Source organism: Pinus tabuliformis, chromosome 1_2, assembly GCF_031772625.1.
Source record: "Pinus tabuliformis cultivar Carrire ecotype Pingquan chromosome 1_2, CPIR1, whole genome shotgun sequence".
NCBI classification, from domain to species: domain Eukaryota; kingdom Viridiplantae; phylum Streptophyta; class Pinopsida; order Pinales; family Pinaceae; genus Pinus; species Pinus tabuliformis.
Window position 1 is genome coordinate 1206959273 of NC_142298.1, and position 15478 is coordinate 1206974750.

Below are 15478 nucleotides of genomic sequence, written 5' to 3' on the forward strand. Positions count from 1 at the left end.
CCCCCATTTGGACCTTGACCACCTTCCCCTGGCAGATAGGAACTTTCAAATCAAAGACACAAGCGCCTATACAGTCCTACTCAAAATTCATTGTTGGAGTAAGGAAAAATATCTAAACAATACTGATGAAATTTGCCTTTGGGAATCCAATTTACCAAAATACCAGTTTCCACAAGTGCATGTCTTTCCTGAGATTGTTCATCTGTGCCATGCTTGTTACATTCCCAGCCAGAGAGCTATAATGTCCCCAGAACAAAAAGTCTTGTTTACTATTATAGCTGAGTCAATCAATGAAATGTTGCAAGTCCAACCAGGTCCAAACCTGACCCCACTCTCCATTTGGGATTTTTTAGACCAGTACAACAATTGAGTCCATCTAGACTGGACCAAATACTCCAAACTTTCATTGTAGAGGAGCAGCACATTCCTATAGATGCCCCTCCATATGTTTCTGCCATTTTCTCTGAAATGGAAAGCAAATTGTAACCATGATATCATGTATTCTGCGCTATACCACAGATGAATACATTGATGAGCTCATCTTCGCCTACATGTCCATTTTCACCCCAGGAAAGCCTCCTGCTACTTTGTACAATTATACCCAGTTCATAGCTGAAAGGATGCATGAAAAATTTACCAGAATGCACAATGAGAGAGTATTCAAGTACTCATAAGTACTTTACCACATGTTTTCGTATTATCAGTCAAACAGATTTACCTTCACCATCTAGAAGCTAGATACTAAAGGCCAGCCCGGGTCTATTATATTTTGGACACCACTACTCCATAGGTATTCATCATCATACACCTACACAGACTTCATTGACTCTTTTGTCCATCTAGTCATGACCATGCTGACAAGAAGCCCTCCACCCAGAGTAAGCCAACAAATCAAAATAGTGTTGCAGTTGTCCAAACAAGGTAAGGTGGGAGATTGGTACCTTTACCAAAATCACACCGAAATAAGAATCTATGGTTGCCAGCTTTCCACGTACAAACTGCCAAAATACCTCCCCATGAGGTTATTTTCTCTATAATATTATAGGAAAATAATGAACTTTGATGGTATCAACTTTGTCTCAGCCAAGAAAAGGACTCAGTTCAAGATCAAGAACCAGCTAGGCCCTTTCATTTGCAATACTAGAGATGCGAGAGAGGAAGCAGATCAAATTCTACAAGAAATGAAGTTTAAGAATAGTTTCATGTGGAGGTATGACCCTCAAGGTTTTATAACCAAACGAAGACAAAAGGTCAAATTGTGACCTTACATTCATCACGATATACGAGAAATAGAGAGATATTCCAATCAATCTAAGTGGTTGGAAAACACTCTCATAGACAGGGATAGTACAAAAGTATATGTCGAAAATACCTTGTTTGATTTAAAGAGACAGCTTGATGAAAGCTCATTCCTGTAGGCACTAGAGAATGAAGGAACCATGAGTACCCCTCTTGTTTTGCAGACTCCTCAGAATGAGGAAAAGAATCCCAAAAGGAACAGAGAGGAAGGCTCCAGCTCAGGTATGGACACTTCCAATGTACAGTATGAAGCTAGCCAGAGCAAAAGGCCTAGGTTCAATCCTGTTTCATAAAAAGAAGACACAGAAGGCTCAGTAGAAATAACTAATACTAAGTTAGACAAGATCAAAGGCACAACTCCATCTAGAAAAACACAGGAGCCATCTACATCAAAAACTCAAATTTTAGAAAGGTAGCTCAGTGTAGAAGTCTCCCCATTCAATAAGCCTGCTGATAGAGATAGGGACATTAAGGACAGGTTAAAGGACATTAAAATGAGAAATGAGAAACTGAAGGCGAAATCCTATTCACAATATTTCAAGCTAACACCGCCTAATCAAAGTAGGTTAATGTCAGCTTTTGACATCAAGGAATGAAAGATACAAATGTCCTTCATGAAGCCAATTGTACAACTACTGAGAACATCAGTAGATTTCAAGAAGATAGACTTTGAAGTATTGGCAAGGGATATTCATCCTGTTGACCAGATTGAGTTTCACAAGCAAGCTAGAGAAATGATTTACTCCACCCTTACAGGAAAGGCCATGGCTGCACATCAATTGCAGAATTCACTGAATAACATTTTGACCTAGTATCAGTTGGAAAAGGCCTCCTCATAAGTGAAAGACACTAGAATCAAGTCTTTGGAAGACTTGGTAATTGAATTGGGACATGAACCCAAAGACATCAAGGATACTGAACAATTAATAAAAAAGAAGAATGATGACATTGCAGCCCTTAAGAAACAGTTAAAGATACCTCAACTGAGGCACCCCCAGACACAAGAAGTCTTGGAATGCCAAACTAAGCATGAAGAGTTGATGGAATTAGTCCTTAAACTCAATGATCAGTTGAGGGAGACAGAAAAGGAATTGGACAACCTAATAAAATTAAAACAAACTGATCTTGGCACTACCTCGGTAAATGTCATCCCAACAGTTACCATGGTTGTTCCTTCCACATTGGAAGCCCCATTGGCTCCCACAGCTCCAAGGGCCACAACACTACCAGTTTCTACAACATCTACATCAACAATAGGTACATCAGGTGAAGAAGTAGGAAAATTGGTTAAAGCTATGGAAGAAATGTCCATACAAACCACATAGATGAATAAGCTCAAAGAGAAAGTGACAAGCTTGGAAACTGATTACAAGCTTGCCAAAATCATGTACAAAGAAGAAGTGCAAAAGGCTACCAGGATGAGTGAAAGATTGAAAGCCCTGGAAAAGGACTTAACACTGAAAGAACCCCTTGGGCAGGCTAAGGAACAACTATGGGAAAATATCATTGACTTTGTCAATGATATTTGGCCATCTATTCAGGTGATTTTTGAGAAAATATATTTGATAAAGCTGGCCACAGAGGCCATCCAGAAAGTAAAAGCAGAATTAGGATAAATGCCAGAAGAGGCTTCCAGAATTATCCAATTCCTTAACACCAAGAATAAGTATGAGCTGTAGGAATTGGAAATAGAGGAAAGAACAAAGACAATTTTGGAGGTCAGAAAGGTCCTCTCCAAGAGGAACTTGATGAAAAACTTGGAGGATAAGTGTCAGAATATGAAGCTAGTCATTGATAGATTTATGGCTAAGTTCTAGATTTTGAGAGAAAAGGGATTACCTAATCCCTTAGTCATAAATGATAAGCTGATGACATAGGAGGATTACAACAAGAAAATCAGAGAGGTAGCAAAAGATCAGGTAAATACATCATCAATGAAGGCATTGCCAACAGGAAAAGTACTTTACCAAACATTTGAAAACTTGTTTTACCTCCAGCAGGAGGTAAAACACTTGTTTATCAATAAGCCTACTTTTTCCAAATACACAGAGGCAGATGAAACATATAGAAAGATGCTAAAAATCCAATTACCTTATCCTGAAACATGGGAGAAATTAACTAATTTACTATAGAAATATGCAGTAAGAAGGTTAATGTATAGTAAAAGTAAAACAACATGGTAAGAGTATGTTGACAGATCAGCAGAGTCAAAGTGTATCAAATGAATGTGTATCAAAAGAAAGGCTAAAGTAAATTAAGCATCCAATGTGAAAGACCAAACACCAAAGTAGATTAAAGGGAAAAAAATCAAAGCCAATTGAACCAAAATAAAAGGGACAACATGAAACAGTTCAATATTTGTCTCTATCTTCTTGCATGAAGATATTTCTTTTTTCCTAGATTAGTTCTAAATATAGTTTCAGATATTTTGTAACTTCATTTGTATTAATAATTTAAAATTCGAAGTATGTAGAGTGGGTTCTATTAGACATTTCTATAGACATTTTGATCAGAAGACCCAGAAGGTTATTGTATCATTTGTTGAGCCAGCAAGCTGGATTGATAAATAAAGATTAGATATTTCCAAGGATTCATGTGTTGAGCGAATTTCAGACAAGTATTTTCATGTGTTATTGTTATTTTTCTCAAATTTATTCATAATCTTTAATTTGTTTCTCAATCTAAATGTCATAACTGGAATAATACTTCAAAACTTGTTTAATTACACTCTGTCTTAACAGTTATACATTTAAATGTTTTCTGCTGATATCTAAATTAAATAATTCTTAATTTCTCTTTGGTTTAGATTGATTTCTTGAATATCTAGGTTAAAGGATTCTTAATTTCCCTTTGATCTTGATTATACCTTCATTCCTCATTCATTATCTGGGTCTGAGAACCCTTAACTGCTCTCTCACCCCGACTGAAACCCTTTCACCCCGACTGAAACCCTTTCACCCCTCTGTCTCAAAGATCTGAAAAACACTCTGCTATCTTGCCCTTAGAACATTCCCTTTAGTGATTTAAGCCAATTTTTCTTCCTTATTGTTTGACTCCATAGCCCAATGGTCTAAAAGACATCGTTTTATCTATTTGTCTAAGATATCCCACCACCCAATCTCAAATACAAATAAAAAACCCCTTGAAAAATCATAACTAGCCTAAAAGCATCTTAACTAAAATAAAGTTAAATTTTAAAGAGAGAGCCCTCTATGAGCATCAAGAAGGCTAGGTACTGATATCCAAAAGAGGTTTATGGCTACCTTTGGTTTTTCTTTCTTTTTACTTCAAAAGAATTATGAGAGTGATAACAGGCCCCAACCTACAAGCGGCTGCTACCTCCATTTTCTACAAGATGCAACATGTACAGAAGCTCCAACTCCCATATGTTCTCTGTAGGCTACAACCCACATAAGGATCCTACCTCAACCAACTCCAACTGGATATTTTTCAAGCTTCAACTTGAAAGGAGGCTATCATCCCCTTATGCAAACATGAAATAACAATCGACTGGTCTACCTGGTCATAAACTTTACATATCTCCATCTTCATTTCTACATCTTCTTCCCTTCAAAACTGCTTCACATTAGGTTCATAAGTGTCAGGTAACTAATGCATAATAGTTCAATCAGCTCCCCCACATTCATCCATTCCCTAACCTCCCTTATGCCTTCAAAAATCACATATTTTATATAGATAGTTTTATGGTTGTTCGTATCCCCCATAGGAATATGAAGTGAATAGGCTTGAATATTTTCCTTCCACTCATTTGTTTCCAAACTCTTAATATCTTTAATATTAGAACAAAAATAAATAACTCATCCAATATTAATTTCAGCCACATGTAATCATTAAATGAATCAACCTAATGCCAACATCAAATACCAATCTCTTTCTCATTAATGCATCACAACAATCTTTTCCTTTGCCTTGGAGTCTTGCCTTTGCATCACAACAATTAAGCTTAATGAACAGTTTTACATCACAACAGATTATTTAATATAGTAACCTCAACAACATTATAAAAAAAAAACAAATTATCACAACTCTTCCTACTTCTTCTGCACCTTTTCCTTCTCTTACTATTTTCTTCTCCTTATGTTGTTTTTCTTTGTGCTTGTTGCTCCTTTGTTTGTTGATTTGTAGCTATAACAACATATGTCTACCTATTCTTATTTAGCATTGATCGCAACCATGCATGCTTGTTGTTTCTCCTTGCCTTTTGTTGCTTCTGCATTCCTTGCTACTCCTTGTGTTACTCCTTTGTTTGTTGCACATTTTCCATCAATGACATTATTGCCAACAATCCTCCATCTTGATTTTCCACAACTTAAAACTTTGACCATTAAATTTTTCAATCTCTATCTTTCCACTCCTTTCCATATTCTTTCGCTGCAAGAATTGGCCCCGCATATCTCCCACAAAATAGGGTCTACCACAGGACTGAGAAAAACAACTCAGCAGCAAAGGCATCCCCTTGAAGACGAAATAACTCTGATACGAAATGTAGGTTTTAACCATGTACAAAATTACCTGCATATGAATTCTAAAAGACAAAAAATAAACAATGATGAAAATATAAAACAAATACACAAATATTTCCCCTAGATCCAAAAACCGGGACTACGAGATTGATTTTTCATTATTTTCCTCATTGTTACATTACACATATATACATGTTGAAGCATTCATAAAACCCCAATCCATTAACCCAGGATTAGAACATAATTTTAGTTCCCTTGATGAGATATATAAAATACCATGGGAATAAAACCATCATGCACAATACCATGTGCAAAAACCATGCACAAAATGATAGGTAGGTCTGCCCACCTAATATAGGGTCCAATAAAAAATTCTCGGGGCACTGCCCCAAACCCTGTGTAGGGGGCTACCACCCCCCTAAAACCCCCCGATAGGGATGGATATGCCCTCCCTGTGACCCTCCTGTTGTGTCTCGTGCATTGAACAAGGGGAGCAATAGCCCCTCCTGTGACTTCCCCCCACACGTGCGACTAGTTGTCGAAAGAATAGAACACACCCAAGAGTTCTTCCAAGTTATTTCCCTATGGGTTACACTCACGGTAGTTGATGTGCGATGCCTTAATTCCTTCCTTTCGGTGAATCTTTTCCCATTGACTCCAACTCATTGCTCTGGGAATAAGGTCTAGAGTCATTTTTTCAATTCCTCAAGGTTTGCAGTCATTAGTGGCAGACTCCTTCGCTATCGATGGTGAGAATACATCAATGTCTCTTTATTGATAAATTCTTTCAAGTGTTTGATTTCAACACATTTATTTGCACTTGTTAGATTGTTCTGGGGTACCATGACACTCATTATCATTATTGGTGAGTTATCTCATGTTTGTTAATGGTATACATCAATGACTGGTAATCGAACGATTTCTCGCATGGTCGACATCAACTCGTTTCCCCATAGTGTAGAAATTTACCTTCTGTGGTGGGTGAAGACCTCAGGTTGTGTCAACATTTTGGTTCACTTGACAACTCCTTCAGTTTTTAGCAAGTGACACCTTCCACCTTATATGTTGCAATTTTTCACATCAACATCTTATATTTTGGCACCCGAGTTTATCAGTTATGCATCATCATTGATCAAACAATATTCTTCCATCATTGATAAGATGTTCTTCTATATGTGATATTGAGACATAGTTCCGTTGTGTTCTTTTGCGGCTATGATCTGATGATTCATTATGCATTCTAAAGCTACTTCCCTTCACTTATGTATACATTCTAGTTCCACTTATACTTGATCAATGTACATGTTCTTCTGAGAATGGGTATGCCTACCTCGAACATGAGTTTTCTTTCTGACTCCTTTCCACAAGTATTTGATGAGCTGGAATCTAGTGATCTCCTCCAAGATTTTCGAATGACTGCTCTCTCTATACTTAATACATTTCGGCCATCATGTATCCCTTCTGACCCCATATATTAGGGGGCATCTATTATAGAATTATTTAGCACTCTTGTAGATTTTGATGCTCTTGTATGGCCTCGGGAAACCTTTTCCCAAGCAGACTTCATCCTTTATAAAATAGAATAATATCAAATTCCATACGTGATTCTACCCATTCAAAATCACATACATACGTGGGTTCTATAACTACATACCAATGTATACCTTTTTAAATATAAAAAATAAAATAGTATGTTATTTTTGGGGCGGGGTTCACAGGTTTTACCAAGAGCCCACCTACAGGAACCCATAGCACAATTGAATTAACTAATTCCATGTGGTATATATGCACACCTTGGGTAGGCTTAAAACACATAAGAGAAGAGTTGTCGACACTATACCCATTTTTCTCCCAGATCAAGTGTGATTTTCCCATGCCTCATGCACTCCCAGTGCCTATGGAAACCCTTATTTCCTTTGCAAAGATGTTCATCATCTTTATAGCATATCCTTGCATTTTTTAGAGAGATTGTATTCGTGGATCAGGTTGGGCGGATCCAAAGTAAGGCTTCCTCAATGCTTTGGCTTGGATCAGGTTGTACCTTTCCTGTACTTATTGTTGATTATCAATAAAGAAGCTCATGTCTTGTTGCTGATATGTTATTGTCTCTTGAATAGAAATTTAGATGTTTATATATGATGATCTAACATATCTTTTATGTATGAAAATTGAATTATATATCATGTATATTCTTCTCTGAATTGATTTGTAGGCCTGCTCGATTCTAGAGGAAGCAAAGGGTTTGGACCCTATGGGAACATCATTAAACGTAGGACCTCCGGGTAAGTTTCCAAGTCCACATTTAATAATTCACATGTTTGGCATGCTTACTTGATTGCTTCTTGTTTATTTTCTTGTTATTCTCTATTGAGGTTGTCAACCCTTACCTTAGGGAACTTTTCCTGCCAACAAGGGAAACGTAATACATGGCTGCAAGTCAAGAAGCATGTGAAGTTATCTGGATGAGAAAGATTCATGTTGGGTTATTTGGTCAGATGATGGATAGTACAATTACTTACTGTGACAATCATAGTTGTATCGAACTCTCTAAGAATCCAATATTTCATGATCAATCGAAGCATATCGACATCCATTATCACCATCTACAAGATTGTGTGTAAAGGCATATTATGTTGTTGCAGTAATTCCGATAAAGGAGAAAGATGCAGATATTTTGAAAAGGTCTTTTTCAAGAGGAAAATTCAAGCTGCATAGAATTAGGATTGGGGTATCTAACAATCCATTTCTTGATGAGAGGGATTGTTGAGAATGCAGAAAAAATCCTAATTTAATTTTGCCTTGATTAAATTAGGAGAAAAATTGAATTTCAATAAAATAAAAGACTTGGAGGTAGTTAACTAAGGTGACATGGGTATTTTCACTCAGTTAACTTAGTAAATTCAATATAGAGACCCTTGAGTTCAATTATACATGATTGATTTCTAATTTGTAGCAATTTATTTCATTTAATTTGAGTTATTGTCATTGTAACTAGTTCTTAATGTTAGTAGAACTAGTGGAGGTTCAGTCAAGGGTGTGTAACTTTTTTCACACTGAGCGATCATCTAGTTAAACTGATGAATAAGCCTAAATTAACTCATGCATGAAGAGAATTTGAGTTACCCAGTTGAGAATGGAATTCAAGGGAAGTGTACTATCAATTGTAGAATTTAACAAGTTGTACAGGTGGTGCATGCAGTCAAAGAAGGGCCTAAAGGAATTGCACAAGGAAATAGGAGATTGGCATGCTGAGAAATTGGCCAAGTATTGGCTTCAGTCAATCTGTGATGTAGTGAGATAGATTATACTAGTGCAGAGGTTTCTCAGGCTTGAGAAAGGATTATACTTCTTCTCTATTATTTGATTAACGCGATACATATAGTAAGGGGTTTTAAGCAGTCACTTTCCCTTAGATAAATCTCTATGTATGTGTGTTGAATCTTGATGCATGTTAATGATTTTTGTTCTTGATCATGATTTCCTTTCCGCGAATGAGTAGTATAGCTTCAATGCTTTTTGTTATCACTCCTTCGGATCTCCAAGGCTAAGGAAGAGTCCAGCTGACACAACCACAGACCAAGCTTTTGACTTGGTAGCTAGCCCTACCAAGCGAGAGAGGGCTCTTTCGAAAGGATCATAGCCAAGAGGGCTGGATGGATTAGGGTTTTAGGCTAGATATAGTAGCTTAGGGTTTTGATTTGATTTGGTTGGGTAGTCAGAAGGATGAGTGAATTAGGTCAGAGAACGAACAAGGTCAAGGCAAAGTGAATCAGAATTGTAGACATATGATGGGGCAAGGTAGGAAAGATACTTTAAAATTTGTAGTATAGTGATGAGATGGTTTAGACTAGTAAGATGCTAAAAAGAACATGAGGGTCATGAATTATTTTTAAACTGAAGAAATGAAACAATCTATGATGATTTTCCCAAAACAAAGCATACAAAGATGAATTCTGCTTATCACACCTTAAAAATCAAACATAATTAGAGTGAAATGGATCATGAAAGGAACAAAACATTCACACATATGAAACTGAAGAAGAAACAAGATCAAATTACCATGCCACAAGAATCCCACAAAAATAGCTGCAATTTCATCCAATATATTCCATGCCAAATTCTGAAAGCTATTACAACATCCAAGAGAGTCCAACCTGTAAAATGACTAAGAAAACACATAATATAGGCCTCAAACCAGCTCATACTAGTCTCAAAGGTCCAATCCATGAGAGGAGGAGCAATTGCAAGAAATACTGAACTAATAGCTAGAGTATATGGTGGTCAAAGTGATTCATCCCTAACTTAAGCAAACGGATTCATTACAAGTCATGTAGGCCATTTAACTAATGTATTTACCCTAGATAATAGTAAAAACCATAATAATTACATCATCCTTATCAATTACATAAGTAAACCATCAATTTTCCATAGTTGAAAATCAATTTGGAGAGAAACAGTGAAAATTGGAGACCACTATCAAACGTGCCCTTTTAGTGTCAAACGCGCCCTCCAAGTTCAAGACTGCTTTTGGGTGCCTTCCCAGTGTCCAAATTTTCTCCAAGATAGCTCATTAGAAAGACCTTCAAGTCTAATTTCTAGATATGTCTTCAATTTTCAATTTGGAGCTCACTTGCCCTATCAAAAACTCAATCTCCCAAGACTGGTAAACGCACAACGCCCAAGCCAGAAATGAGGCAAAAAGGTGGTTTTTTGATGGTTTTTGACCTTTTTGGCTGACCTGTTTGTTTCCAAATGCTTAGAAAATGCATAGGGTACATGTACTCATCACTCTAAATTCAAATATGCTGACCTTTTGCTCATTAGATGACCCAAAAAAGAGTGCAACGCCCTAGGTGTTGCACATTTGACCTTTTCACTGTGCTAAAAATGCCTAAAAAAACACAGTAATTCACAAGTTACAAAATTTTCTTCAAAACTTGTTCGAATTGGTGGGATGACTGTTGATCATGTGTTTGAGGCATGGAGTGATTCCTCATCAAGAATTTCTAGCCTCAATTTCTCCTCTTGCCTAGTCAAGGCTTCAGTCTTCTCTTTTGCAACTTTGAGTTTTTGGAGTCAAATCCTAGGGAGGTGATGAAATGGAATGTACGTGTAGAGATTATGGAATGGTGCGAGGAAATTGAGGAGATGGAAATGGGGATGTGTGATATGAGGGAGGTGGAAAGGGGTAGTTTTGAAATGTAGGAATGGTAGTGGGAAGCTAGGATATGGAATTTAGGGATGGGATTATGTTTCTAGGGTTTTGAATTTATTAAGACACCAAAACACAATGAAACACCATATAAATCAATTGTGGAGGAGAGGAGTGATGTGATTTCAACCTACTTGTGGTGATGGAACATGTTGGTAACACATTTTGAAGTTTGGAGAGGATGTTGTGCTTTGTGGGCTACCTCTGGAAGGTTTTGGGCAAACGCGCAGAAATATGGTAAAACTCACCCTCCTTTTAAAGGCACACAATGCCCTTAGGAAATGCACAAAAATTTCAGGCAAACACGCAGCACTCCAGTCAAGCACACCCCCCAAGTTCAGAATGTTCACTCCAAATGGCAGATTGATTTTGACTACCTTTCCGATGTCCAAATTCAGCCCAAGATAGCTCATTGGAAATATTGTCCTGTCTAGTTTCCAAAACTACCTCCATTTTCCAAAATGGACTTGATTTGACCCTCCAAAACTTCATTCTCCCAAGACTAGTCAAAACGTGCAGAATGAGGGTGCAAAAGTGAAGTGTGCTCTTGCAAGCACCTTTTTGAGATCTTCCTCAACTCCAAATTGAGCTCGTGATAGCTTATTGGAAATATGTTTCTCTATAGTTATCAGTTGACTCATCAAGAAAGTCATTTGGACACTCCATTTAGGGGAAACATTGATTTTCCCAAGGTCACTCTAGAAGTACAACAACTCTCTTGTAGCAACTATGTTTTTGAAATTTCTCCAAAATCGTGACACCTGTATAAAAATGTAAAGGGGTTTTTCATACTTGGCCTATTATGGACAAAAATCTCTCTCACTTTTGTCAAATTCATCTTTGTTTCGTCAGAAACATAGTTTGAAGAAAATTTGGTCGTGTGTGTGGCCAATGATTTGTCCCTTGGAATGACTTCTTGAAAAATGATGGAGACCTGATGTTTATAAGTTGGAATGGCCTCATACTTTCTGAAATTACCTCCCTTATTCTTTATTTTCACAGATGTCTCTGATTTCGTAGAAAACCCTAGCTCTTTGGGAGAGGAAATTAGGCTTTAGTGCTTGTGGAAAATGATGATTTGGACACCCTTGGGAAAATACAACTCCCTTTGGCATTCACTTAATCCTTTGAAACTTTACCCTTTCAATTAACTATTTCCTTTGAAAAATTGATTTATTGATAGTCTGGCATCTTCGGAACACTGAGTTAACATCAAGGGAACCTTGTACTTATTACATTTAAATGACATAAAATTACAAAATGAAAATTAAAAATATTACATTTGGACTTAAAAGTACATGATGAAATAAGCTTTTCTCTTTACAAATAATCTTCACATGGTGAAGAGATGCTATTTGATCACCCTTTACTTGCTGGTCTTATGCAATGGAATGGAGTTTTATTGGAACCTTGGAAACCCTAATGACCTAATGAAACCTTGAAAAACCCTAAAAGACCTAATGAGACCTTGAAGGAATGAATTTCAAGATGACATGACTGATGTGATGGCATGATTTCATTAAATTTATGGACAATGGATACTCAACAAGGTTTAAATGAGCCAACAAGGGGTAAATTTCTTAAAGAAGTAAAGGAACCCCTAATTCAACCTTCAGTGACCAAATTTTTGCATGATGACCTAGTGGAATGACAAAAATTTCATAATGGGACCCTAATATGATATGAAAAGAGGATTTTTGATCACTGATGGAAATATGCAAATACTGAAACTAACACTTGTGATCTAGTAAACTTCATGAGCAGTTTTGAATCTAAATATTAATTTATACATAGCAAAATATATAAAAATAAATATATACATGTAAAAACAATCAAAGCAAAAAGTAAACAAAATAAATAAAAACAAAAAAAAATAGTACACCCTGCTTTTTTTAATTACGCCGTAAGGCGTTTCCTTTTGAAATAAATTGCCCCAGCCGATGCTGTGTCCTATTGTTGACCGTGGATTTGTGGTGTTAGACGATTGAACGAAGTTTGGTCGTTGATCCTCACACTGTCCTTTTGTCTCCCAACCCATTGGCCTCTCTGTCTTCAGAGTTATTGTTTAGAGTTATTGTTCAGGCTCGAACACTTATAGTGGTGCGAGTGCTCGCACATCCAAATACGATCCAGATTCAGCTTCAGATCTGATCTCCGTAGAGTTCGGACGGTGGCAGATTAAGCATTTCTTGCTGTCGAGCCTCGCATGGACTCTGGAGGCCTTTCATACGATGGTCATGATTTTTGCAGACTATGAGCCCAACTGGCACTGCAACATAGAGAAACCCTTTGAGGATTTCCTTTCCATGAAGCACGGGTTCGAATCCTGCAGTTCCACGGGATCTGTGTGTTCCATGGATCGGGCGTCATGGGGCTGGGACGGAGGCCCTGGGGTTTCCACGGTCTCCAAATGGGATCTCGTTTGCGGCCAGAAATACAAAGTTGGGTTTCTGCAATCTGCGTTCTTTGTCAGGTGTTTGCTCAGTAATTGATATTTTCAGCCCCTGTGCGCTTTTATATCTGACGGCTGATTGCCATTAATATTTTCTTTCAGTTTATGATTTTTTTTTTATACAGGTGCATGGATATTTGGGCATCTATCGGATTCTTCGCTGGGGCGTAAGGGTGTCTTGAAGTTAGTCTGCATTTGCAATGCCATTTTTGGTTTCTTGACGGTAATGTTGCCGAATTTTTGGGTTTATTTAATTCTCTGTCTATTGACGGGAATTAGCAGTGGTGGCCTGGGGTTGTCGTCATTCGTCTTGGCGATGGAAGTCGTCAGACCTTCCAAGAGAGGACCGGTTGGCATGTCGACTTTCTACTTCTTTTCTCTCAGCATAGCAGTGATGCCGGCTCTGTCCTACTTTTCCGACAACTGGAGATATTTGTACGACGTGAGTTTGATTCCCTTGGCCTTGTATTGCATCTTCGTTCTGCCGTTCGTTTCGGAGTCCCCGCGGTGGTACCTGGTGAAGGGCAGGCTGCAAGAAGCCATGGGCATCATGAGATCAATTGCGGCCAAGAACGGTAAATCGCTGCTGGCGGGAGTTTCTTTGGCCCTGGCAGGCGACGAACAGGATGCGGCGGACTCTGACGAGTCATCGGGAAGCCTCGTGGACGTTTTCCAGTCGCCTGTGACGCGGACCCGAATGGTTTTAATGGCGTTCATTTGGTTGGCCTGTGGAGTGGGCTACTATGGTTTGAGCCTAAACGTTGTAAATCTAAGTACCAGTTTATACCTGAGCGTTTTCCTCAATGGAAGCGTAGAAATGCCCGCCTTTGCCTGACGGCGCTCATGTTAGAAAAATTCGGACGGCGAGCGATGCTGGTCTCGACGACGCTGCTGAGCGGAGTGGCTTCTATGTTGGCAGGCCTGATGTTGGCCCTACTCCATGTTCGCAGTTCGAATCCCAACTCCACAATGGGCATGCCAAGCTGGGTTGTCGAGCGCATGCGGGGATTTCTGAGCGGCGTGCAGTTAGCATGTGGCGTGGTAGCAATATTCGGCATGGCGGGGACTTATAATTTGCTATATATATACACATGCGAGCTGTTTCCAACAGTAGTGAGGAACACAACGCTCGGGCTGGCGAGCGAAGCGGGACAAATCGACGCCATAATCGCTCCGCTGGTGGTGGTGATGGTAACTGTAAATCCTTCCCTGCCGTTTGCAATTATCGGCGTTTCGGGTATTGTGGGAGGGTTTCTGGCTTTCAAGCTTCCCGAGACTTTGCATCGCCCTCTGTATGAAACCATGGCAGCTTTGAAGCATGCAGAGCCCACTACCTGTGCTTAATTTAATTGTTTCAAAACACAGGAGAAACGATTTGATTCGTTGCTGAATCAAATCGTTTGTTAATTTAGTCGGATCAAAGTACTTTTAGTTGGTAGAGATTCACTGAGGAGGGTAATTACATAAGAAAAGAGTTGAAAAGAGTTTTATTAGTGTTATCTTTTAGATTTTTGGTGTTGGAATTTGTTCGAAAATTTTGATTTGTGTTATTTAAACTGGTTTTGAGTGTATATATAAATTCAGTATTCTGAAAAATTTTAGGGTGTTTCTATTGTGCAGAAATTACCAATCAAAACTTGTGATTTGAATAAATTCCTAACAAATTTAGAGCAATTAAACTGAAAAAACCATAAACAAAACTTACAAAAAAAATCTCACCAAAAACAATTCTGATTTAAAAGTTTATTAGTATCTTTATCATATCATTGGTTTTAATTATTCAACACAGGTGTCAGTCAATTTGCCTTCGACGAAATCAAACAAAATCACAATTTATTAATGAAATAAAATATTTACAACCCCACGACGATAAGGTTATGTGACTTGGCTTGGGAGAAATCAAACAAAATCACACTTTATTAATAAAAAATAAGAAAATAAAATATCTATAACTCCACGAGGATATGTTTACATGATGTATTGTCAGGTGAGTTCCTTGTTACGCCATAAGGCGTTTCCCTTTGAAATGAA

At 38.0% G+C, this 15478-nt stretch overlaps 1 pseudogene; it reads left to right on the forward strand.

Moving 5' to 3' along the window:
- Nucleotides 1–14815, forward strand: part of LOC149210605 (organic cation/carnitine transporter 4 pseudogene) — an 81154-nt pseudogene extending 66339 nt beyond the window's left edge.
- The last annotated feature ends 663 nt before the right edge of the window (nucleotides 14816–15478 follow it).